Source organism: Nipponia nippon, unplaced genomic scaffold (assembly GCF_047370975.1).
Source record: "Nipponia nippon isolate SJK-2023a ecotype South Korea unplaced genomic scaffold, ASM4737097v1 scaffold_4, whole genome shotgun sequence".
Taxonomy (NCBI): Eukaryota; Metazoa; Chordata; class Aves; order Pelecaniformes; family Threskiornithidae; genus Nipponia; species Nipponia nippon.
This window is the reverse complement of record NW_028262358.1, coordinates 6881799-6909630: the sequence shown is the minus strand read 5'-3', so window position 1 is coordinate 6909630 and position 27832 is coordinate 6881799. Positions and strand designations below refer to the sequence as shown.

General features: G+C 39.2%; 1 long non-coding RNA gene across 3 annotated transcripts in view; it reads right to left on the bottom strand.

The window, feature by feature from the left end:
• The window catches only part of LOC148053084 (uncharacterized), a 207323-nt gene that overhangs the window by 74286 nt on the left and 105205 nt on the right, over positions 1-27832 (bottom strand). For 2 of the 3 annotated variants that reach the window (XR_015708803.1, XR_015708802.1), the window contains exon 3: positions 2172-2308. This is a non-coding gene — a long non-coding RNA (uncharacterized LOC148053084). Of the gene's footprint in view, positions 1-572; positions 1074-2171; positions 2309-27832 lie in introns of those variants that run through there. The other variant, XR_015708801.1, reaches the window with a different exon arrangement.

Here is a 27832-nt window from a genome sequence, read left to right as displayed (position 1 = left end):
AAGCTCACCCCTTGCATTTACTTCCCCCTTCATTTCTTTTTAACATCACTTTAAGTAACAACTGCTGAAACCCATTAACAAAATCATTTTATGGTGCCAGAAATCTCAATAGCTCATAAAATTGTATTATGAACCATGTTAAATTTTGCACAAGTCCAATGTGATTTAATAGCTTTAATCAAAACACTGGTGTTTTCTGTGTGGCTAGTTGCCTTCCAGCTTCGTACACAAAACAGCTTCAAAGTAAAGACTGAGCTCATAAAGGTGAAGTGAGGTAAGAAATGTGTAGTGTAGAAGATCTAGGTACAAACTCTTAGCTGATGTAAAGCAGTATAATGCCACAGCTCTCATGAAATCCCAGCTGCTGTGGCTAAGGAGGTGAAGGGATTACTTTAGAGATTCAGTGGCTTCAACAATAACTCTGACACAATTTCACTAATTTAACAGATACGATGATCAATATTTTCATAGGTCAAACAAGTGATTTAAGTTGGATTCCAAGCTAAAGAAAATTTAAAGACTGTACTATGGACCATATAAAGAACTCAGCACAAGATGAGCCTATTCTGAAAGATCAGCTTCCTCCCCCCCTCCTTCACCACTTTGGGAGGGATAAGGAAAAAGGGGAAAAACAACAACAACAACAAAGGATCAGTGAATTCCAAACCCTTTTGCTGTTAATCCGTGCTGAGTTTCAAACAAGCCTGTGGAAGGACAAGACCTGAAAAGGTATTCGCAATAAAAAAGGCAATGGATACAAAAGTATATGCTGCTAATTAAAAACTTAAAATTATATCACAATGACTTTAAACGAGAATGATCTCAGTCTAATCACATAATACTTTCTTTTGTGCTCTAGGTCACGCCGTCACTCAGATGCAGCATTCAGGAAGCACATTTCATTAAACTAAATAAAGCTTCAATCACGTGTAAAATTTCCAACTTGAATAGGCAGTCATCATATCATTCATCAGTCTAGATGTATTTAATGGGTGTAATTTCTTCCTCATATTTCTGTGTTGATTGTTTCATTTCCATTATAGAAATCTTTCAAGATTGCTCCTTTTGCTGTTCTTTTGGTCAGGATAAATAATGATTTTAAGATGTATCCCAAATACATGCCTTTTTGTTTGTTAAAAAAATTGGGTGATTGATATAAATTTAAACCAAGACACAGAGAGAAACAACAAAAACAAAAACAAAACACACACCCCCTTCCAGGAATTGGATGATATTACACATATTTGCATGTCTTGCAATAAATAATTATGCTTAATCAAAAACAAATTGAGCAGTCTTGTTGAAACACAACAGCCCCCTGTGGATTCTGACACTGTTTCTACAGTTGAATGCAAAGGGATTATTTTTAACATATGACTTTAAAGCAAAATACAACACGCAAAAGCCCATCTCCATTCCTTGCTTCCTCCTTCTGCCTTTTTCACCCAGACATCTATGCACAGGTGAGTAGTACAATAAAACCTTCTACCTTTCAAATTTCAAATGAACAGGATGAATTAATAATTCAAGGAAGATTTGCAAACTCATCAGGAAAAAAACCGTAGCACCCAGTATAGCCTTCTGGCACTAAATCTTAGTCTTCTAGCTTAATTTTGAAAAGAAAATATTTTCTTCTAGACACTTATCTTACAATTTGGATGCACAGTTACCTTGCTTATCAGAGGCAAAACTGTCACAACTGAAATATAGTTCTGGGCTATGTACACATTCAAAGTTTCCACATCAATAATGTAACTTAGTAGCTTTCGATCTAGCATACTCCCCCTTCGCCACGCTTTTCTTTTTTTTTTTTTTCCTATTTATTCTGTTGTCTGCCTCCATGGAGGCCAGAAATGCAAAACATCGCATTGGGACTGAACTAGATAGCCAGACTAAGCCTTCCCTCCTCTGACCAGCCTAAACCTTTCCCAGTTCTGCTCCTTTTATCTTCCCTCCTCTTTATGTGCATTTCATCCATATGTTGTTTTCTCTTGTGACCTGGGCCCCAAACTTGTAATGAGATCTGTTCTGGTGCATCAGGCTCAGCAGAATCAAACAACAACTTCCATTTCAGAAAACCATGAGTAACTGGGTCCCAAAACCTTGCAGACTCATTCTTATTAGCAGCACAGCCAAGTTGGTGGATGAAACACAAAGAACCTTACATTTACCTTTTCTGACACGTAAACATGTTTCAGAATCCCAGATGAAGCGAACAGGATGGGGCAGGGGATTTATCTATCAGCCTATTGCAGCTACAACCACAGTTGTCTCCTGGCTAGTGATTTGAAGGCCATGGAGTGGAGTCCTGAAAAAAATCAAGCAGTAAAAATATTGACTTAGTAATATTTCTTTTTGGTCACAACTTCCAACAGAGACTAGTTATTTTGGATGTCATGATTATTTTTGAGGGCTGGGACACCATGGGAGGAGAGTAACTGGGAGAGGCATTGAAGACAGCCTGAAGAGGCCTTGATTTTCTCCTCATGGTGGAGATCAAAAGCTGACAGGTTTAGTTGCAAAAAGAAAAAACACATAACTAAGGCAGTTGCTTAGTTGCAACAGAAACCAAAAGAAATTCCACCATGGATACTTACAACCTGAACAAGAATAAAAAGTTGTATGTAAAACTCTAAGGACCACCTTTCTGGCCAGAATAAGTAGGTACAGTTCAGATAAAAGGATGAGCAGCTGTATTATCAGAAAAGTTGATACATGACCTCATTTTCGTTCAAGCCAGTGGTAAGATTCTGGTGGCTTCAGCGGAAGCTGAATTGGAGAACTTTGTTCAACACCCAGAAGAGAAAGTGAAAAGCCAGAATCCTTCTCCAGGGGCCACGGGGAGGCTGGAACCACTTTTCAGCTCTGCCAAAAGGTTCCTGTGTGACCTCCTGCCAACTGTTAATTTTGTCTGGCCAAGAAGCTCAAACATATTTTAAACACCCAATGAACTTTATAGGCCAGTGCCTCTGTGCCATAATTCCCATTAAAAAATGCAATAGTACCTGGGAATCTTTTTAGTGCAAGAGTTTTTAAATGGTCATAGTAACCACTTCTTTTCCTCTTTTGTGGCAAAGTGAGAGAAGATATAAAACTTTCCTCATCTACAAGGTGTGGCATCAATGTGGACAAGATTGATTTTAAATGAATCCACTTCATGCTGTATTTCTCTGATAAGAGTTCTTAATCAATGTGAAAAGAAATTTCTAAGTTTCATAGAAGAGATGCTTATACTGTTGCATATAAAGAAAAACAGATAAAAACCCGCTGTGTAAAGGGAAGTCTGCATCTTCTGTCTCCATTATAGGGTCACTCTTCAGATTCATATGCACGAGCAAACCGTTTAAGCTACAGATCAGCCCGGGTCAGCTGCAGCCTGACAGGTACATAGGATTTCTTGCATTAGGTATCTCAGCATCTTTAATCTTGGAATCTTTAGATTCCAAATCATCATGCACTTTGAAGCATGTACTTTTTCCCTGTGTTTCCATTGTCTTTAGTGTCCATAAAGGCATCTGAAAATTCTCACCCAGAGTCCCACTCTGTAATTAAGCCATGGCAGAGGATTTGGGAGTCAAGACTGGAACACGATCTCGGCATTACATGGGCATTCCAGAAGGGAATACACAGGGCTAGAGAATTTCCCTCTCAAGAGCTGCTCAAAAAGAGCTGCTTTCCTCCTTAACTCAACAAGTATTAATATTTTTATTCCTATCAGCATTTTTTGTTAGATAGCATCTACAGGCCCCAGTCATATCTGAGGTCTTGCTGCCTTTAGACAACCAGAGAGATTTAGGAATTGAATTTAGAGCTACAGCTTTCCAGCTTGGACCTATCAGATAGATACTAATGTCTTTTCAGGACAATCTTTACAGAGCATAGCCATTTCCCAAGGCTAACAAGAACGTTGTCATTTACTTCAGCGGGCACAAGGTCAAATCCAGCATTACCATAGATGTATTTCCCAAAATGTTCTACCCGATAAAAATATTTCTGCTCTCTAAGGGGAGTCAGGAATGAGAATGTTAGCAGAGGAGTTCATAAACAGAGTCCCAACACAAAAGAGCTCTGCTTCAGACCCAACCTCAAACTCTCAGCTCATCTGTTTCTCTCATTACACTCAGCAGATACAAAACAGTTTTGCTTGTCATGAGCAAAAAGGGTTAATGCAAGCTGGAAGTTATTTACAGTTAATAGCAGTGGAAAAATTGCAGAGCAGCTTGGTCCAGTATCTAATAATAAAAAATAGTTTCTTGTAAAGAGACTTGAGGGCAGAGACTCTGCAAGTTCTTCACGTTTTTTACATTTTTTCTTCAAGAAATAGCACAAAATGCCAGTAATCCCAGTACTTTAGGATAAAGTTTTCCATAGCTTTCTGGTGACCTTGACAATAAGGAAATCAATAACTGGTAATTAGAAGGGAAAAAAAAGTTGGCCCAACCTGTCACCAATTCATCAACTGTGCTATTTCCAAGTTTTTAACTAGCATATTTAGTGAGAAATAATTTTGGTTTATTTTAAGTGTGCAAAGACATGGGAGACAGTAGTGACACAGATTAACTTCATTGCTTTGAAATCCTGATGGTCATGTCTAAATATAAAGATCAATAAATTATACAGAGATACCCATAAGCTAAGTTTCTCAACTATGATACAGGAGGAAAAAAAAAATCACTCAAAATTCAACAGTTGCAAGAAAAGTTTCATTGAGCCCATTGATGCTACTTTTAGGCATCTGAAAAAAACTCTTGCATAGTTAAAAAAAGAAAGTAGCTTCAGCTTCATTGAATTCAAGAGAACTAAGACAACACTGAAAATCAGGTGACCTTGCTTAAGAGCCCTGGTTTAGAATCACATTTCTGCAGTGCCTAAAGCTTCAGCTGCCACATTAGGATAACAGGATCTGAGCCTATGCTCAGCAGAATCAATTCAGAGCATGCTATTAACTTCAGTGCATATTAGATGCACTATTAAATCAGATTTTTAAAAGGTATTTATGTATCTATTTCCCATTGAAATCAAGGGTTTGGGCTTTTATCTTTCACAGCAATGATGATTTAGGACAGAATAAGACATAAGAGGGGAAAAAAGCCTAACTCAAAAGGCCAAGTTTATCTAGCAGCCAACTGTACCACTGTTTGAGATACCTGGTCTTTATTTCTGCCAGATTAAAATATTCAGAGCTTGACCCAGAGGGCAGCAAACTAAGCTCGGGGCAGTCATCCCTTACCTCCGTTGCTGCAGCGTTCCTGGGCAGCAAGAGAAACAGAAATAACTATTTGACCTGACAGCAGCACATACAGCACTACCACTGAGAACACCGTATGCAATTAACAACTCAAAGCATTTCTCCAGTTGAAATCACTGTCTCTCAGTGTACATTTGCATGGTCCCTTTGTTTTGTCTGAGACCTTTGCATGCAATAATCATGATGATGAGGCGGCAAGTCATTGACATAATAGAGTTCAGGTCCCAATATGAGCGTAGTTTTCATGTGCGTACAAACTTCATCCTGCTCTCGGTTTCCCGACGTAGAGACAGCATGTCTGCAACCACTTATACCCAATGGTTGACAGAAATGGTATGGGGCTGCCACGTTTTGACATTTCTAAAACATCTGCGTAATTAACAGAAGTAGGTTTTTCTCTCCTTCCCCTTCACCCTCTTTTGATTGTTTTTATTTCTCTTGTTATCAAATAGTTTGGAGGAAGTTAGTTTATGAAAAAGATCTAGGGTAGGCCCTTCTCTGAAAAATTCCCACTGGTCTGACTTCAAGGCTAATAAAAATGTTTTATTGTTTCTTCTGTTGATCCTCCTAACTGGTCAGCAAACCCCCAGGGCACAGTTAGTGCAACAAATGCAACTTTGAGTGCCTGGTGTCTCATCCACAGCTCTAGTTAGGAATAAGTTTCCTGTTACAAAAGAACAGTCCTACCGAATACCTGTGCAATTTTTTTTAGGTTTGTGGGGGTTTTTGTTTGTTTGTTTGTTTTAATTCCTCACCTGTTCTTGTCCATGTTTACAGGGACACCTCACAAAGATGATGCCTATTTTTCCACAATAAAATTTTTGCCAAGTGTCCAAAATAAGAATTCTACAGTATATTGGAAAAAATACAGAGCTGGTTCCCACCGCTGTTTCCTACTTCTGCCTGCACTCAAAGTATCACCTCTCAAATTTCTTCTGCACAGTTCAGATGGACTAAACTTGACTATTATCTACATATTCTATATGCAATTATTAGACAAAAAAAGTGCTAAAAATGCAGCAAATGGAGAATGAAGCCCAAAACAGTAAAAAAAAAAAATCTTGAATGTATTTGAGCTTTTATCACCTTCTACTATTTTACAAGCAGCAGAAAAAACAAGTATTTAATTGTCTGACATTAGTGCAAAAATTAAGATTGAGGGCTTATACAGATACTGAAGCAGAAGCAGGCAGCGCACTGTCACATCCTTATAAAGCAGGCTTTCCCTGAAACGAGACAGTAAACAGCACAGAATAAAAGAAGGCTTCTCTGTCTCTTGCAGTGAGCAGTCTTGTATGCCACAGGTAGCCTTTCTAATTTCCCTTTGACTTCAGGTGGAGTAAGGAAACACTAATGGGTTTTTGATACAAGTTCACTGAGTCCAGTGGGAGTCTTTCCACTATCTTCAGAGGGGTTTGGAACACACTCAGTGTAAATAAGGATGGCAGAATGGCAGAAAACACACAAATGTACTATTTAAAGCTAAGAAAATAATCCGTTGTGGTTCAATATATCTGAAAAAAATTCTAACCCATCCTTCTGAAACAGGCTAAAAGAAATTCTGCTCTTACCTGTACTCTTATCTAGTATGTTTTTCATATTTCTTAAACTTCTATATAGTCTAGTTAAACTCTAGAGATGTAGAAACAAGAAGTAATAACAATCTTTTTTCTTTCAGGACTCTGAATAAAATCCTGGCCTGACTGAAGGTAACGGAAGCTTTTTATTGATTTCTATGAAGCCAGAACTTCAACCCCTGAGAAGAAACTGCAACCCCCATTTAAAAGCAAAAATCTGTAAAGAAAACTGGCACAAAAACATAACTAAACAAAGTACACAAGGGATTTCAAATGAGATTAGAAGCATTGTTTTGACCTTGTGGCTTTCAGAGGGGTGTGAGAAAAACACAGTAACAGCACAAGAAGCCTTTGCAAACCGGGCAGCCGAGACAGACAGTTTAAAGGAATTGGAAATGAAAGTCTAAACGGAAATGGAGTGAAAGGAAAATACAGCTCCATCTAGGGTGAAAGGAATGAAGACCAATAATCATTGGGATTCAGCTTTGTTTCTGTGGTAGGTGCTCTAAAATCCATGTTGGAGGAGCAGACAGAAAGGTCATGGAAGTCAGAATTATTATATGAGAAAGGAAGTAAGGAACAATGGGCTCAGAGAAGTCATGACAACTGAAGGATTGGTGGTCTTCACTGCGAAAGAATGGGTGGCCTTTATTGATGGGCTCTTTCTATAGAGATGAATTACTGTGCGCAATATCTATACAGACCAGAAGTGCACTGGTGACAGACTTGCTGAATTATTTGCTGTGAATAAACTATCTAAGTATTCTTTCCTGATCTTAAGCAAGTCTAATTACTGCTGTAATATGTATTGCAAACCCCAGTCCAACAAAGCACATACATACGGTTCTTAACTGCAGCCACACGAGGAGTCTCTTTAGCTCCAGTGGGACTATATATGTTCTTAAACCAAGCAGAAGGTTATATTTCGCAAAGAACAAGATCCACTTGACTAAACACATGAGCAAAGAAGCCGTATGAAAAACACACAGAGGCAGCAGAATTTCACAAACAAGACTTAGATGTCTACTGTCAATTCTTCTGTAGCACCGGTCACTACTTTGTGACTGTGTTTCCTTTCTCACACCATCCTTTTTCTACTTTGTTTGCGAAGATTTCCAGCTCTTTAGAGCAATGTGGTCTTCCTCCTGCACCTGTATTTCACCTGCAACAAAGGAGCCTTGCTGAGCTATAATCATTAATTGATGGTTCTCAAATTACATATTATTCATTATTTGTAGCTTCTGACTGATCACTAAATACGTGCCCCTTTTTAATCAGGAAAAGTAAACCAAAACAAGCAGTAAAGAGTGAGTAAAGAAGAGTAAAATATGTGATATTGAACTTCTTTTGCTTGTACGAATTGAGTTATTCATATGAAGATACTCCTCCAGCAACACTGTGAGCAAAACCTCCCTCACCCATTTTCACAAGAACGACTGAGGCGGGCAAGCAAAAAGGGATGAAACCTTTGCCGTGAAATTCAGAGGTGCAGTTGCAGTAAATGTCCTGCTGCAACTAAGAGTGAAGGGGGTGGGATCTAGTAATACTTGTTTTCTTCAGATTTAGCACGAGACCCCCAGTTATAGGTGGGAAAACATGCTACATTCAATCTTCTGCTCAGAACAAAGCTGTTCATTGCAACAGTGAAAAAAGAAAGCACACGAGGACTGAGAGATTTCTGTTGGAAGAGACATTTTGTAGAACAAAACTGTGGGAATCTGTGGGTGTGTAGTACGCCGAGGTTTGAACTTGGGAACTGCGAATGTAATCTTGACATCCAAGACCAGTAATGTGCAGAAGGAGCCAACACCACAGACCACCTAATCTCTGAAAAGTCCGAGTTGGAGCTGCCGCCCACAGCAATACAATCCATCTGCATGCCATGAAATCTCACAGTTCTCAGTCTGGTTTATGTGCAGACTTCGGATTATCTGTCCCATTACCCATATGGACCTGTTCAGCTTCTTTCTATACCTTCTGCGACTTTGAATACATGATTAGCAATATGAAGTAGACAAGTGCTTTTTACCCCTCCCGGCACCCCCCTCCTTTCTTTTTTTTGGTCAGGAAATGCCAGTCTTTGTGAGTCTCTCATAGAAAATGAATGGGAAATTTGCAAATTCCTGTAAACACCCACAAACTTTCTCATGATCTCTTGTTACTTTTCAATGGATGGTCCTTTGCAACTCCAAGAAGCCTGGGCTGCTGAATACAGCAATCATATTGTGCCAGCCTTCAAAATGTGTGGTTGTTTCACAAGGCAAATGCCCACACTACCTGGAGCTGGGCAAGCACACAATCAGTTCAGTCTAACAGAGAAACTCTGACTTCCCCCCCCCCCCTTTTTTTTTTTAAAGCAACAACAACAACAACAAAAAAACCAAACAAAAAACCCAAAAAAAACGACCAACAAGGCACAAGCACAGATTTGCTGAGCATTAGCTTTTACAGGGTGATCCTTGTTAAGGCACATTTAAAGCACAGGCTGATCCAGGCTTACACTGCTAGTCATTGAGAGGGTCCTGCTGGAGGTTTTCTGGAGTGCTGAGCTTAGACTTCTTAGCATCAAGCCTCCAGCAATTCCTAAAAATAACATCACCAAGCCCTCTCATACTTGGCACCAAAGGACCATAAATCATATCACTGTAGAAGAGCACTATGATACAGTTTCACCCAGTGACTCAAACATCAATCCCACAGCTCCCAGCTCAGCCAAGTGTCCGTTTGAGAAAGACACCACATCTTGACCGGAATACAGAAGAATGGATGAAACCACAGTGGGGAATCTAGCAGTGGATTTCCTTTGCAAGTCTCCAAAAGCGTCTAAGAGTTATTGGAAAAGAGCATCTAACAGGTTTTCATGCCTGGAACCGTTCAAGGGAACCAGGTAACAAACAATGAAATCAGCCCTCTTGGGCTGTATGAACAGTCCAAGCTCCCACAAACCCTCAGCCAGATGACCCTGAGATGCCCTCACAGATTCATCAGCAATTCAGCAGCAGCCAGAACGAGGAGGAAATTGGGGGCCTTATTAGAGACCAGCCAAAGCAAAACAAACCAAAGACTTGGTCGCCACTGCCAAAAAGCTGTTTTCACGAGTCAGGAATCCTGATCATGGCAAGCTGCCTCACTTGCCCCTCATTTGCCCACATCCGCTGAGTTTACAAACGAACCTATTAGAAGGCAGGATTTTCTATTTTATTTGCCAGGGGGAAAGATGGTAACAAAAGGAGGCTGTGAGTGAATGAATATGCCAATGCTTCTGTTGGTTTTAGTGGCATGTCATTATATTTAAAAATAGAACTAGATTTTTAAAATAAACAAAGCATAATATGGAGGTTTCTGTGTAAACAAAGGATTGTACATGCAGTGGTATGATACAAGATTCCATGATCAAGAAATTTCTCGTTCAGCTTGTCTAATCAGCCAGAACAAACTTGCAGTCAGTAGACTTTAATTATAATTGCATCTAATTGATTCTTTTTCCTTCTTTTTAGAGAAAAAAAAAAAAGAAACAAAAAACCAAACTGTGGTATTGTGGTGCTGCATCAACAGTAGTTCTCGACACAAGAATGCACATTAGGGACTCTAGGGTAAGAAACAGAAAGAACCATATGAGTAACCATCTCATACCCACTACATCGTTTACTTACTGTTTACTTCCATTAGAGAAATCTCAGAGGCACCAGCAAACTGATCCCTGAATCTGAACAGCCATCCCTCTCCTGCCTTTGAGGGGAGCTCCTGTCCATGCAGGGAACAAGCAGGGAAGCTGGGCCCCAGTGCCTGCAAGGGGACCTGAGTCCTTAAGTTGGTGGCAACATTGAGAGTCAAGCAGTACTGGCCACGGCCAGTTATCTGGTTACTCATTTTGGGAAAATCATCAGCAGAAATAGAGGCACCTTCAGGTTTACATGACAAATAAACGGGGATTTTTGAAAATCTAATACTGAAAATGTGGATACCAGTCAGAAGTTCACATCCTTTTCTCAAGCAATCTCTGCATGACTTATTCAAAACAGTACAGGGTCCCTGTGACAATTGAAAATTATATCCAGATTGCTTGACTCAACCTTAGAAGTATTATTCTTCCCTTAGCACCGTGGCTAACATGTCCAGCAATACCTAAATGAATTAGGATCCTAAGCCACCTTTTTCAAAGGATTTTGGCATAACATCGCATTAAAACAAAGGAATGTAGGTTCTTAATTCACTCAGTCATTTTTGAAAATGAACTGAGGATTAACAAGGTTCATACTACAAATACACTTATGCTCTTGGCATATATTTAAGGCTTGCTATCTGCATGTGCCGTGTCAGTCTCTTGACCTCTGTGTGTATGAAGATGACACTCAGAATTCACACTTTCTGGTGTTTCTGTCTGGCTGTGCTAGCTGGCCCCTAATCAGTTAACATTGCCTTTTTTAGGAGAGTTTTCTAAAAGCCCATGAAAAACAATAGACATGGAGAATCAGATTTTGGCTTCATCAAATAGCACTATAAAAAAAACCCAGGACTCTCAACAAAGATGTCAGTGACTCAACAGTTCTCAGTAACCACTGCAAAATAAACATTAGACAGTAATTGCTATGTAGGGGTTGAGCATCTGCTAAGAGGAACCATATTTTTCATTGAACTATGATTCTAACAAAGTAATCACTCCCCAGCAGAAATATGGCTGAAGGGCAATACTTGAAATGTGGAGTGTGTTGATACGCAGCAGTCTCCCCTCATACACCAAACATAGTGTGCTCGACCATATAAATAACAGAAGTTTTTTGTTTTGAAAGAGGATGTTTTACAATAAAAGATATTTTTTCAAGTCAACAGTTTTCCGGTTACTTGTGCGGTATCATGTCCCCTACAGCACTGTGCTAACAAATGGCTCAGAGGGTACCTTTACACATGGGTTTGGCCTACACTGGGCAGTGGAGATGTAACCCTGGGCCAAACCAATACTGGAAGTCCACATGCCGAAAACCCCTCTCGGCAAGAATTATTAGCCAGGATGCAGCTGTAAATGTATGCAGCCAGCCTACTTCCCTGTGCAAGCAAGCTCCTGTGGTCTGGTGAGACATCTCTGTGCCACACGCTGCACGGCTTCCCGCTCTGTGGTTATTTTGAGTAAAACCAACTTCAGCAGCGTTATGCTTAGTGCAATCCTGCCTGTCATCTTTGAAGCAAATGCTCATTCCTGGGAAAATATGCTCTGTTTGGTAACTCAAACTCCTAAAAGAAAGCTTCTTTTGATGGTAAAGCTATGGTAAACTGGAGGGGTGTTTGCTCTCTGCCATAATCTCGGATAATAGAGCCAGTTTTCTAAACAGAGCTGAGCTTTGGGAATTGGCTGTTCCTGTCAGACCCAGATTCCTCGTAGCAAGAATGCTTGCAATCTGTGTGACTCTCTGTCCCAGGACAGTATAGCTGTGTAAACAGAAGACTACAGTGGGATTATACTGAAATTTCACATCATGATCTCATAGAGACACCAGCATCCACAGCCCTGGCTATCTGCGTCTACCTGTTGTGGGACACAACAGTGTTATCCGGGAAATACAGCTAGAAGAGAAAGAAAGCGTTGTACTACTACTCTGCATGATAGGAGCAAGAATGCAAGTTTAAAACAGGTTATATTAAACAGTGCATTTTCTTATTTTTATAATGTGTTCTGTACAAGTATATAGCACACTGGATACATCCAGATGCTAAGCCAAGTCCGGAAAGCCACCCAAGTTTTTGCATACCTATTTGAGTACCTAGAGTAGTGCAGACTGACTCAGAAATGCTGAGAACTCTCGGTTCCCAGTGGAGCAAGTAGTCAGAGCCACTGGTACCCAGGCTGTACAAGCAACTGCTGAAAACCATGTATCAGCACAATTAGACTCTTAAATGCCTTAGAAAAATCTGCTTCATGGTGCCAAAATTCAAGCACTTGTTTTGGCAAACTTAATGACAGAACTGTAGCGTTTACACAATTGTATAAACAATATCAGCACTAAATTTTAAAATCAGTAGCTTACAGTCTTCTCTACATATACAGTTTAAATGATTAAATTGTGCTTTCTAGCATAAACATCAATATTACTGCATTTAAGTTCTTCTCTCTTACCACACCTCTGACTAAATAATACTTTTGTACCTCACCTCTAATTAGGAGTACCAAATTCTACTCTGGAATTTCAATATAGAACAAAACCAGTATTTAGTGAGCAAGTGTTTTTTAGGCTGGCTATAAAATATCATTTGCAGCATATTCTAGAGAGAAAAACAGTTGAACTTAACAAACAGAGCTGATCGGGGACAATTGCTGCAAGTTTTAATACCACTTTATCAGTGTGACACAAGTAATTTCTGCTGGGGAGTGATCCTCACAATTCCTCTCCGATGCTGATAAATCCAAGTGGCTGGAGAACTAGAAGTCCTGATCCAAAGTCCCTTAAAGAAACAGGATTTAGATAGTGACTTAATAAAAACTCCCACCCCAAGCTGTCTGGTGGCTGAAAGAACAGAGGAGAGAGACTCTGAATGGCAGTTAAGCAGCCAATTCCACTGAAATTCCAAGGATTTTGATCCTTGCATCCCCTTTAAAACACTGAACAACCTCTTTGTATCTATTAAAAAGTTATGAAGGAAAAGAAGGCTTTTGGATGCTATCTGGCTTGCGTGGAATAAGATATTGTATAAACATACAGGAAGGAGGCAGTCCATTCCCTGCAAAGTTTACGACATAAATGAAAACAGCAGGGCTCAATACAGCACAAGGAAACAATAAGGCGAGCTTGGCCATCGAGAAAACTGAGGCACAGTAAATCAGCTGCCTCTCATCTCTTCTCTAGGCACTCCAGCAAAGAGCTCAGCAAATTGCCAGACCATGAAGCCTCCACATTTCACCTGAGAGAAGCAAATCACAGCTCGCCAAAACCAAACCAGCCTTTAACCTTTTCAATCTTTTAACCTTTTCAGTCTTTTAACCTTTACGTAAACTGTGCTTGTTTTCCCGTATGAACAATGGCCTTATTGTTTAAGTTAAAATACAGTACATGACCTGTGATGTTAGGAAATGAATGAATTGTTGTGTTGTCAACAGTTACTTTTTTTCCACACCTCCCTATATCTAGGAATTTCTTTCCATGTCTTTAGTTTTAAGGAAAACATGACACTTTGGAGAAGACCACTGATACCCTAAGTTAACAAATTATACTAGTGAAAATTATGTAACACAGATTTTCAGTAATTCAGAAACTCCTAATATAGGCCCACTTTTCAAAAGAATTCACCTCCAATTTAGGCATGTAACTGATATTAATTTTCAAGAGCTTACATTGCCCAGAAACTCCCATTTCAGACACACAGTGGGCACTTTACAAATCCTGGTTACTTATTAAATGCCAAAATGGAAGCAGAGCTCTTCCAAACATCTGGCCAGACTGTGGCTCTGTGACTCAAGATGACTGCATGAGAAAATACAGGGTAGGTAAGAGAGTAACAAAAGATTACGAAGAAAAATTCAGACGTTCAAGCAACATTAGACATGAAGCCCATCTTCAAACACTCATTGCTTACTACAAGTTCATTTAAAATTGGAAAATGTCCAAAATGATTATGGCAAAGACGAAGATAAAGCAGAATTTTTACATACAGCAGAGAAGCTACCCAAAGTAGCCCTCTTCTCAAGGACAAGAGAAAACAACATAAAAATTAAGGAAGAATAACTTTTGAAAAGGGATCCTTAGAGTCCAAGGAAGTTTTTAAAATGCAATTTGTGAACAATATGAAATGTCCCTTAAGCATTTACACAGTTTTCTAGATTAGAACACTTCCATCAATTCAGGAAGGAAAAGGTTCTCACTTTTGTGAGACCCACTGAACATTGAATGGACCTATGAACAAATGTTTATGTAAAGGAAACATTTCCCCAGGTTGGACCAGTTCCTAAATGAAAGGACAGGTCTGGAAGGTATAAGTATAAATGGACTTGTCTGGGCCAAAGTACTGTGTGACAAAGCTGATTTCAGACGTCGTTACCCATTTTAGCTAACAGCATTAGAGCCTGAGGCAGCATTCATTTTGTTATATGTAGCCTTAAGAGAATTTAAATTTAGGAGAAAAATCTTTCTTAACTGGTTTTGATCAGCAGTCTCCTTTCAGCCACTGCTTCCACGAGCCCCTGGGAAATGACCAAAAATACTCATCTGATTGCTTTTTTGTGGGATATGCTTATGTATGACAGAAATGTGAACAGGATACCACTTCAATGATATAATACATATTTTCATCACAGAGTAAGAAATTATTATCCTACAGCTCTGAGATTTTAACCTACAAAATTCTATGCAAGTTCATCAGGGCTAGGTCAAGAAGCATAAGGCAGCCCTAACATGCTACTTTTAGAAAACTAGTATCAATATATCATAAATTGGATAGAAACAGGAATAATCTAAAGAGAAAAGAAAGAATACCATCAAAAGAGAAGAGGTAGATCTCCCAAATAAGGACTCCTCTGAGCCAACAAGAATGACATTTCCATGTTTTTCATCAAAAAATGAAAGAAAAGGAAGGAGAAAAAAGAAATCGTTCCACATAATGCAACAGCTCCTCAGTTAATGTAAACTGGCGCCAGTTCATTGAAGTCAATGGAGCTACAGTGATACGTACCAGCTGAGGATGGGGCTCTGAGTTTGTAGGCATTTGGCATAATGCCAGCCTCTGTCTGCATACAGACTAGTATTGTGTATGTAAACACTGTCTGACTCTCTAAAAATCATAATTTTTAAAAAATGCTTTATAGTTCTGATGAACTTGTCATGTAAAACAAATCCTGAGCTTCCTGTGTTCAGTGCCTCCATCTGAGCAGCAGATACTTGCAATCTTGTATGTGCTCTGGTTTTGCTCACCAAATTCCACCAAGCTAAAGGATGGCTCACTCAGAACAGAGCCCAAAAGAACAGCTGCTTCCTCTGTTCTGAATAAAGAAAATTTCAAATTTCATACTGACACCGTTGTGCGAAGGTTAGCTTGTGCTGTTAGGGAGTAAAGTATGGTGTTTAAGCTGCACCCCATTCAGAACCACTAGGACTTTCAGATCCCCCCCCTCCACCTCCAATCATTATTTCTTGTCCTCGCACCATAGACTAATACTTTATTGTTGTCCTAGACCAACCCAAAGTCCCTCCTTCACCACAGTGAATAAGACAAGACTTTGTCCACATCTTGCCTGCTTCCTGCACCTGTTTTGGGAAGGGAAGAGACAGGGTCTAGATCTACTTAATCCCTTTGAACCTGCATTGGCAGTCTGGGTTCCACATGTTTTCCTCTAGTATGTTATATAATATATCCTACCTACCAATCTGTCATTCAGGATAGACTTTTGTTCCTCACCAATGTAATACTAACTCTTAAATTTTTTCAAATAAATAGAAGCACATCTTCTGACCTTTTGGATACTCCAGAGACATCAGTCTTGGGGGCTGATTGCTTCTAGAACATCCATTTTACTGTTTCTGGGGGGATCACCGCAATAAAGGAATATCATGCATTTAACCTATAAACACTCTTTACACAAGCCATACTAGGCTAAAAGAAAAGTGAATTATTCAGTTGCCAATTATTCAATTCATTGTTATGCACACATAAACAAAAGGAAGAAAAAGCACATGTACTAAACAATTATGTTGGCTCTAAAGGTAGAGTATTTCTACTTTTGTTTTTCATCTTGTATGGTTCAGGTGACAAGCTGGTCAATCTGAAGAACTGTTCTAGATGAACACCATGGCATACATTGATCTCTGAAATCAGATCCTTACTGCCAAAGAAGTTCATACAGGTGCTCATTTAAGACTAGGCATCAGGTAAGAACATGATCAGTCAGGCTTTTGACACAGGAAGCATCATTTTCACATAGTGGTTTAAGTACATGGAGTCTTATAAATTGGCATAATCTGTAGAAATGTCGAAAATAAAGGTGTCTGGCAGCAGTAAGACCAGAGACAGATTCCCAGCTGGATTTGGCTTACTTTTTTTGTAGCTCCTTTCAGTAGCCTAATTTCATCTGAGGCTCAAAAAGAAACACTTTCACTTCATTTTATCAATATACTGTAAAAGCATCAGAGATTTCCCTAAGGGTATACCATCAAAGGAGAAACAAATCTGAACAAGATTGATAAATCTAATTCTGTATTGACCGTCAAATTGTTCCGCTCATTTAAACTAAGTCATTAGGATTTATGCCCAAAACTGAGCCTTAAGTTTGATATGCATTAGTTGGTCCAAGATTTGCTTTTTAAGTCACAATACTTAGAGAGGAACGACATTTTAATCCTTATCTGTGTGCCAGATTTAATGAACACATCTAACAAACTGCTAACACAACCACATAAAATATTTGGGTAGAATCTATGCCCACTTAAATATACTCTGTCATTTATCCAATAAAATGTAATTATAAAAACAACAAATTCACCTGATTTATGAAATATTTACATCTCATTTTAGGACCAAAACCAAATATAATTAATAACTATAAAAACAAGGGGTAGGAAACCACCACTGTTTTGCCATACTTTCATTTGTTGACAGTGGTTTTGGTTAACAGAAACATGTGAGCTGTGAAGAGGAGGGGGGGTTGTTTTGGGGTTTGGAGTTTTTTGTTGGTTTTTGGGGGGGTGTTGTTTGTTTGGGTTTTTTTGTTTTGTTTTGTTTGGGTTTTTTTGAGATCACAGATAGTGATGGGAGAAAAAGTTAACTATAAACAACAAGAGATTTCACCAAGAACTCAAACCAACCAAAACTAAAACCTGTTTTGATTGGAAATGGGGAAAAGGAAGTGGGTGTTTAGATCCAGATCTAAATTAGGTTTAGTCGGCGGTTTGGGGTTTGGTTTCATGACCAAATCAGGGCTAGGGTTCTCATACAGACCCAATGATGATGAAATCTTCTAAAATTGAATCATGTAACCTGAAATCTTGTAACCTGTTGTCTTGAGATTTTAGTCCCCAAGACTGGAAATCTTTTTATAGTTACAGCTGGTTGACTGACACCACTGTTTTCTATGTTTCTTTTAGCATAGATTCTTGAATTTTCCTTTTCCTCAGCCGCTATTTTCCCTGATGCATAGGAAGAACGCCATACTGAAAACCTGACATTTGCAACTGATATTCAAAATGTTTTAACTGAACTTTAACCATTTTGGCCCATGTGCGAAAGAAATACTTTTGGCAAGTACTAGTATATAGAGGAATTCAAGATCCCAAGGAACAAGAGGAAGGCAAGTAGCAGAGTATAGACCCTGAACTTCAGGAAAGCAGATGTCATCTGATGTAGGGAACTGGTAGGTGGCATCCTGTGGGCAACAGCTCTGAAAGATTAAGGCTGTCTTCAGGGACAAGTTCTCTGCACAAGAAAGCTCCACCCCTGTGCTCAGGGAAGCAAGTAGGCATATCAGTAGACCAGTGTGACTGAACTGTGAAATCCTGACAGAGTTCCACTGCAAAAAGTCATACATGGGAGGTAGAGGCAAGGATAGGCTACAAAGGATGAATATAGAAACATTGCTTAGGCACATAAGGATGGTTTTAGCAAAGCCAAAGCTCAGCTAAGTCAAAACTGGCAAGGTGTGTGAAGAACTACGAGAGCTTCTAGAATCACAACAGTAGCAAAAGGACAAAAAAAAAGTGGGACCACTGCTGAATGGGGTGGATGACTTCTAGCAACAGCAGATACAGATAAGGCTCAATGGTTTCTATGCCTCAGGCTTCATCAACAAGGTCTCTCCAGTCTTTGCACCCACAGACAGGGTTCAAGCATAAGAGAAATTATACATAGTCAAAGAAAAGTCAGGGATCTTTTAAGAAATCCTGACCCTCGTAAGTCCATGCTACCAGAAGGGATAGAGGCAAGAGTGCAGAGACCACTGGTGGCATGGCAGGGTGACTCTCTTCTTGATGAAAAGTCATGAAGATCAACGGAGGTCCCCAATGACAGAAGAAAGGCAAATATTTTACCCATCTTCAGAAAGGGTAACTAATGGGAGATTACCTTAAATCCTTGATGCAGTAGGCTCTTTACTAGAACACTGTACAGGACTCCCTAGGGCAACTATGCTTCCCAGTTCATCTTTATTGTCCATGCTACAGAGCTCTCTTGACTGCATTGATTCATAACAGCGGCAATGTGAATTTAAAAAGGGGACAAAATGTATAACCAAGACCAGGAGCATGAGTGAAGACATTCTGTTTTCATATCAGATGATAGAAGTCTGCACTGCTTCCATTGGCTGTTAATTCCGTATTCATAGGCCATAGTATCAGTATAGTCCCACAATCTACAGTACTGAATTATTTCTATAAATGGAAGCAGTTATGCTGGCAATTGTTGTCTTTGGGTTCAAACTAAGATGTGAAAAGATGTGTTTAAAGCAAAATTCACCCCTTTATTAGAAAATAAACTCTGCCTTTAAAATAGATCCAGTTCTTTTTTCTCCCCTGTATATGTATATATACATAAAGACATTTATGTATACATGTATTTATATATATACACACACTCCCTTCTCCATATATGGTCTTGGTAAATACGAACTGGATTTGACTCGGAAGGGAAAGAGACAGTTTAATTTTAATAGGCCAAGCACACATATTATGAGACAAAACGAAAGACAAAAAAAAATCCCAAACTAAGACCATGTAAGGTATGTATCAACCAGTTCTGAAAAAGGTTCCCACTGGAATTATTCCAGACTAAAACAATGAGTCATCCCCTAAGGAATCCTGTCCTCACATGAAATGTATAAATCATTGTCCATTTTGGAAGGATTATGCCAATAGCACATATCATTAAAATGTTATTCCTTTTAAAAGTGCTAAGACAAAATCCAGCATTTTGTTCTGTAGATCAATGATTTGCAATGTGAACAGGAGTCTCACCACAGTCCCCCAGGGACAGAGTCACAAGGACATTTGGTTCTTGCATAGTCAATATATGTTCCCATATGCCTCTGCAAATCTGGCCAAATGCAAACAGGATCATAGCTTTCAGAGACTTCCTTTTTTTTTTTTTTCTCTCCCCATGAGACAGAAAAGCTCTGTGAGGTGGTTGTGGTAGAACAGAGAAGAACATAACATCCTAAGGTAATGCTCTGTAACCTCAATGCTTGAAAGCTGTGGAAGAGTGTCTTGTGACATGAGCAGTTTCATTAGTTCTCAAATTAGAATACCATGTCGGTTTTATAGGCCTGTTATAGAAATTACTGAATTCCTGCTATTTGCTGGGGAGGACAAAAAGATGATGTGCTACCTAAGGGAAAAATAAGTCTGTAAACTCTTACCGGAAGGCATAAGCTTAATGGCGTAAAAGTTGCAGTAGACAGAACTAGCTCATTATATGACACTCCCAAAGAACAGGTTTTACTTTCTATAAAATGTTTCCCATTAGAAATTTAGAATGACAAACATACTTTCCAATGCATGATTTTAAAGAAAGACTTCTCATGTGACACTGAAATGTCACACAGATAAATCGTTACTCTGATGTATCATTTGTTTTTCACAAACCCCTAAATGCTTCACTCAAAATCAAAGTCTTACTGAACTATATATTGTATAAAGAGATGAAAAGGGCTTCTTTCTTCTTGAGCAAGCTTGCCTAGGAGGACAAGACAGGCAAGAGATAAGAGAGAGGAAATCTTACAGATAGGTACACAAACCACAGAAGAATGACCTGATGAAGATTACCAAAGAACTCGGTGCCAAGCCAACAACTGCATCTAGCATTTGATTCTCAAGGACCTACTTTCCTTCCCAGCTGATCAAAAAAATAGAAGGAGGAGGAAAACTTACAAACCAAACACTCTGTAGTTCTCAGGGCAGGGGGAATCACAAATAAGCTCTCTCATATCTAATGTAATTGTAGATAAGTTATTTGCTAATAACTAGTAAATAAAAAAAAATTCCACCTCTTCAGATTCATTTTTATGAAGTAACCTGTCAGCACCAGTTTACAGAACTGCTCGGCAGCAGGTGTTCCCTCCTTCTGCTGAGAGAGCAAAGGACAACAGAGATTTAACACCACCCTCAGCAACATCCAAGTACTTCCTACCCCTCCTGGCAAGACAGCATCTCTGTACATGGAAAACAAAGAATAAAACAGGGTGTTTTTTCCACTTTATTTTATCAATCCACTGTCCCTGGCAACCTCAAATTATTATTGTAGAAACCCATTCACAGTTAGGCAGACTCAGCATGTTCAACCATTTAAGGAGCACTAGCCAATCTTAAATCTGCTCTCACCTGATCTTGCTTGCACAACAGAAGCCCACTGCCTCTTGAACAAACAATCTGACAGAGATACACTGCCTTGATGGCCTGTGCACCCACTAAAGTTGTCTCATAACTCCAGCTGGAATGACTGGTCCCTAACTTCCACCCCAAGGGAAATAAAGGGATATTCCATCTTCAAAAGGAAAGTCGCTAATCTACATACTTAATGAGGGCATCCTTAGCATTTTTTTTTTCTTTGGGGCTTTTTTTTCTGAAAGCATTTCCTCCACAGTCTTTGCCAAGTGTTCACAATGCAACTTTACAAAAGCAGCACCATTTTGTTTTGCACCCTGTAGAGACACTGACCATTAGTCACAGTCAGGATCACATTTATACCACTTCTCAGGCATCTATGACATGAAAGAAGAAAACTAGTGAACACTGACAACACTGCTTAGTCACTATTACTTCATTCTAGCCCACTCTTGACCAGTTACATCAGTGTTTTGAAATGTATGGTTTAGATGCTGAGGTCAGCATTTTAAAGGTGTTCCAACACATTTCCTATGAAGCCGAAGTAACACAATCTTTCTCTTTGGTCAAGTCCACGACATTAAACACACATGGTACGAAGTCTCAATGTAACAGAGCAATTGTTCTTTTTTATGAATAAATACAAACGAACAATTGAAAATCATGCAAAAAGTTACACAGGATTTTTTTTTTTTTTTACGTTACCTAGAGAAACATTATAAACATGGTATGCTGGTACAGATAAGTAATTTTTTTTCAAGCTTATCAATACCTTTTTGATTGTTCCAAACCAAGCTTTAATTCTATGGTACATTCAAGAATATGAAATGAATCATAGGACTCGGAGAAGGACAAAGCTTAGTAATGAGCTTAGCAATCAAACAAACCACTCCTCATCACCACCAAAATAGTTAGTGCCTTACAATATACCCTCAAGTATTTTTTCTGAGTAGTTTTAAGTAACTCATACATACTATTACTACTGCTTCCCTTGGGAGAACATACGATAGGCTAATAGCTTTCACCACTAGGAACTTTTTCCTGATGTACAGTCTAAATATGCCTTTCTGCTCAGTTTTACCCCATTAGTTCTAGTTAAAACTCCTCTGTATCAGGTGAAATACTTTCTCTCAGTCCGCATTCTGTTATTCCTTGTGGGCAGCTCTCCTGTACATCACTTAACACTTGTATTATAGCTGACAATGATCTAAACATGATAAAGCTCAGTAATACAGGAAAATATTAGGACTGCCCTAGCCCTCATGAAGGACCATTTTAAACTTCTGTTACAGACTTGAGTGTAAGTTGTACCGGGGCAGCATAGTATTTTGTAAAGCAAGTAATTTGAGTTTCCAGTGCGGGGGAGGGAGCGGGGAGGAATCTATCTTCTTGCATAATGTTCATATAAATGCCTTGACCAAGTACTTACTTTTTCAAAACCATTACAGCGTTTATTATATCTAAACTCATAACATACAGAACAAGAAAGAGACAGAACATAACTGATTTTTTTAACTTAACTGTGAGATATCCTCAGACATCCATAGCTTTGAGGAGAGCCGTCATAAAAATTAGTCATTTTTTAAATATTTCAACATTTTTCTTAGGCACTATATCATAACCAGTAAAGATTAACAGATAATAACCTGAGCTAGCATTCTGCTCTTTACTCTTGTTGATAGGGAATGGAATAAGAGTAAAGCTGTGAGTTTAAAACATAGTTTTATGTACACTATAGAAAATAAGTCCTGGAGCATAGTTTGGTGCTGGGAAAAAAAAATAAATTAAAAAAAATTATCAAAGATAGGATGAGCAGTTTGACTGAGTCATCATAACAGTTCCCTTGGGCAAGTCACTAAGGACATGATCCATGACCACTGAAATCAATGAAAAGATTCCCACTAATGCCTATAGGCTGTGGATGAGGCCTTTAAAAGCCCCATGTCTCTTGGTTTTCATCCATAAAGTGGAGATAACATTTTATTACCCAAGAAAAGTGTCGTGAGGGTTACTACATTAATCTGTGCTCAGTTAACAAAGTAATGGGAGCCACATATGTATCTATGTGTACAAATTCCTCAAAACAGTGAAATGGAAAGATCCTCATAGCTGAAAGCTATAAGGGAATTATCATTATACACTCACATTAAGATGCTAAAACAGACACAGTTTGTCATAAGGTTAGGAATACATGACTCAACGTGGATACCGAGGGCTCATATTTATGTTCCACTTTGCATCAAATCATAGTTTGCACAAACAATATTTGACTTTCCTTCTCTTCTTTTTTAAATTATTTTATTTTTAAGCTCTCCCTTCCTCCTCCCATCCCCCCCAGCAAGAAGCTGGCAAGAGACGCAGAGCATCTGGGTTAGAAATGACAGCTGGTGGGTGAGACAGCATCAAGCTCTTTACTAGCTTTTACTTTGGTCTTCGGGGAATGAACCAAAATGAGACTTCATAATAATCACCCCATCTTTTGCCCTTGAATAAACTTCAGAAGTGATCATGAGCCAAATCCTCTTTGGGCAATCAGAAGGGGTTCTTCATAGCCCATACACCAGAGTTGACTGGAAAACAGGATCTCTGCCCCGTGAGAAATTCCAGTGTTCCAAAACATGCTTTGTGCTCCGACTTGGAACAAGTAAAACTTTTCTCAGTATGACGGTTTCCTCAAAAAAAATTATCTTGGAAACATTAAATACTTAATATAATGTTACTTAGAATTAGAGCATGATATAGGCATAGAATACTGAATGAGATACGAGTATTAAATTTCATCAATACCATTTAATATTAAACACTACTATATAAAAGTCAAACAAAATTGAAAAAAATGAAAATGAACAAAATTTTATGTGGCAAACGTAAGAATGTGTCACTCAAATGAGCTTAGGCAGAGCACTATGTGAACGTAACTGCTGTTTGCAATAAGGAAGACAGCTTGGGTACCTCTCTGTGGCACTTCTTTCCGGACCTCAGAAAACACCATCAGTGTAATCAAACCATTTTATTCTTACATGCCATTTAATACATTCCTGGGCAGGTATTCATCTAGGATTCATTACTGGAAATCTCTATGGCTGTAATGGTCTGCACTGTTTAAGGACTGGCCCTCAAGTTTTAAATTGCTACCTTGTCTGTAACACCAAAGACTTGATATAGTAGGTTTTATTTTCCTTTCAGTAACAGCTATCTTATCACTTTATTGACACTGCAGCTAAAAAGCAGTAAATACCTTTTATTATTTTAATAGGAAATACATCCCACGCCTGTATTTAAGCCCCACACCTTAGTCCTTTGTTGGGGAAAGGATACAGACAATGAGCTCTCTATGAGAGAGGCCTGCGTAATGCTAACATGGTCAAACCTTCTTGTGCAACCACAGAAATATCAAAGGCAGGCAAGGAGCAACTGGAACCTTAGAGACAGAACCCTTTTCACAGACATTTGACTAATCTGATGATGTATCTGCAGCGCTATGTGCACCGGAGCAGTGAACTTGCCTATACAAGCAGTAACCTTTTGCCTGTCAACAGGGTTTACCTGAAGGGAAGCAGCACCATCAGTTTTGTACAGCAAGGCTTCCCACCAGCCCCAATTACGTTATGAATACTTCAGTTATTAGGCTATAATGTAAAAGACTAACGTGTGTGCGGGTGTATGAGAGTGATTTCATCTGCACAAACGCCCTGATTGACTGAAATGTGATTGCAGGGGGAAAAGAAAGGAGAAAACTAGATCAAGATGCCTTAAATACACGACTGTGTAGCAGCACTACTGGTATGTTCCCAATATATCAATAGACAAGACAGCCACAGAAAAGTAAATGACAGCTGCAACAAACCGATAACTGGGGCATTCATCAAAAGGAATCTCTTATGAGAACTGGATGGGAGTAAACGTGAAAGCGTAAAGTGCTCCTCTGGGCATGTGGACTCATGTTTGCAGGTTGAGATGTAAACAGGCCAGATCCAAGTCTCTGCAGTTACTGGAAGATTTCCACTGAACTCAATCAAAATTGGATCAAATCCTAAGTGAATACAAACATTTCTTCTGGTTGCACAAGACCACTCCAATGACTTTGCTGTTGGTCCCTGTGAGGAACAAAGGGCTGCGTTCATAGGTGCTCTTGGTGACACATGAGCTACTATTTGCTTATTCTTCACTGTGACCCTTCCTCTATGGCTTACCCCTAATCACTGAATGCTAAAACCTGGTCAGGGTCCTTTTCCCCTTTCTCTCCTACAACCCTGTTCATTATTCACGCTGACACAAAAGTGGTCCTTATTTCTCAGGATATTGTCCACCGTTCCATTATACAATTACTTTCTAGCTTCTCCATATCTCAAACTGCTTCTCCAAAAACAATTGCTTAGGAGCCAGGCATTATTTACTGGCAACCATGAATATGTCAAAACCTCCAGATGTTTATTATTACTACTACTTTCCAGGGGTGTCAGCCAACAGTTCTGTTTGTGGCTCGCCCTTCACTAGGACATCAGATAACTGCAGCTTACAGTCCTGAATTTAGCATTGGTCACCCTTTGATCCACAATTCGTTTTGCTTTCTGCTAGGCTGTAAAATGTTTCAGCATTAGTCCATGAAACTCGTCTCGCCACTTTGTTGGTATCGAAATACTTATTTATCAGCCAAAGGGACATTACAGACTGTTAAAAAAGACTGATTATGAATTTGGCCTTGTAACCAGCTGACACTACTGTGGCAGTGTGTATTATTGGCAGATAACACAAAGAATATTTTAAATGGCACAAACTTTATCAATCATTCAGTGCCCAAGATTACCTCTGTATTGGAAAAGGTGAGCTTTCTAACAGGACAGAGAGGTAGACAGTGTTCTGTAACAACTTCATTCTGCTTCTTCCAGCACATTTTTGTCCCCCCTCAGTAAATAGTTTTCTACTTGTCTTGGACCTCAACTTTCAAACTGGGAAAAGTTTCCAGAATATACCCTTCAAATAACCAGAATAAATCAGTTGAGGCCCCCCAGGCTTCCAGATAAAACTCCATGCACACAAGTCCTATTAAAATCAAACTTGTCCTGAACTCCAAAGAAGAGAACTGAGTCTGTTCCTCTTCTGAGCGACAGCCCAAAGAGAGAAAGTGCCCCAAGAGGGAGCACTGAATTGGTGAACCTTATTCCTGCAGCAGCAGCCTGCTGCAGAGAATGTGTGCCAGGTACTGGGTGGAGATAACACAGGAGATGAATGGACAGTCTCCCAGGGATTTCTACCAGCTGCCTGCAACTCAGAACTGATCTAACCTGTGCCATGGGTGGGGCAGGGCGTCAGGAAACCATAATCGCCTCCCAGCTGTTCCTTCCTTCCTCCACCCATGCTCATTGCTGCGGAAGCCAAGCACAGAGAAGGGTTTTGGCAGGATAACAGTAATGTGCCAATGGCAGAACATGTGTTTAGCTCATATAATTCTTCTGTAGATGCAAGGAGCAACACGTCTGTGCTACTCGCCTAACTCCTCGTAAAGGAGTAGAAGAACACTGGCTTATATAAAACAAGCTAACAGAGGTAAGAAGCAAACAAGTGGTTCACTTGCAATATTTTTATGGATGAAACTCAGTTCTGTTTTGGTTTTGCTGTGGGAAAATTCCTGCTGCAATAATAACTTCATTTTTATGGATCCCTCATGCTTAACAAATTGACAGACTATTTATTTAAGCATCACTTCACCCACCACGGAAATGGAGCAGTCTCCTGGGTAAAACATGGTGTCTATTTTGCAGCACTGTTCCAAAATTTAGGAAAGATGCACAAACTTCTGATCAGTTTGTAACAATAAATGGCTAGATTTCCAAAGGTGTCTAGAGCACCTGAAAGCATCAGCTCCGGCTCTTACAAGCATCCAAAGTCAGGCAGAGTTCCTGTTGATTTCCATTAGTGTTCAGGCAGAACTGAAAATCATAATAAAGTCCAAGTAGCTAACTGCCTTGGAAGTTTAGCTTGAGAAAAATTTCACTTGAGACAGGCAGCGATCATCACTGTGCTAGAACCTGGCTTGGCACAGCACCATCAACAATCTTGAAAAGCATGCCAGAAAAATCTGGTTTTCCCCTCAAGAAAATAAATCCTTCTGTCTTTGAACTTAACAAACACATAAAATTTATCCTACTAAAGTAGACCCTCAAAGTCACATTAAATCATGTAAAGGATAAAAAGGACACGGGATTACTTTATAGTATTCTTGCAAGATATTTGTATTCTTAGAAACCTCTACAACAGCATTCTTCCAATCCATCACTGTTAAGCTTTCACACCTGTTAGATACTATGCACGATGGTATGGCTGTAAAATTAATAGGTACAACTATCAACTTGCAAAGCGTGTTCGTCTTTGTACTGTTTTGAGAAATTTTGCACTCGAGTTTAACTATCAGAGATTAATTCTGAGCTTAAAAACTGCCCATGTTAGAGACCATGACTCATGTGGTACTGAAGTTCAGATCTGTATTTAAACAAATAAAAGGGGATTATTGGCAGAATAATTCATATATGGACCACCAGCCATTGGAATTTCTCCTTTCTCTTGCCCAAAACAGCCAAAGTCTATAACTTCCTGGCCTGATTTCAAAACTATTTTACCCATAAATCTCTGAAAATGGTTGCTGATTGGGGATATAATGTTAGAAAACTATTAGAGATGTACGAGTTTTAAGTCTATGCATCATCTACCTTACTAAAATGAAT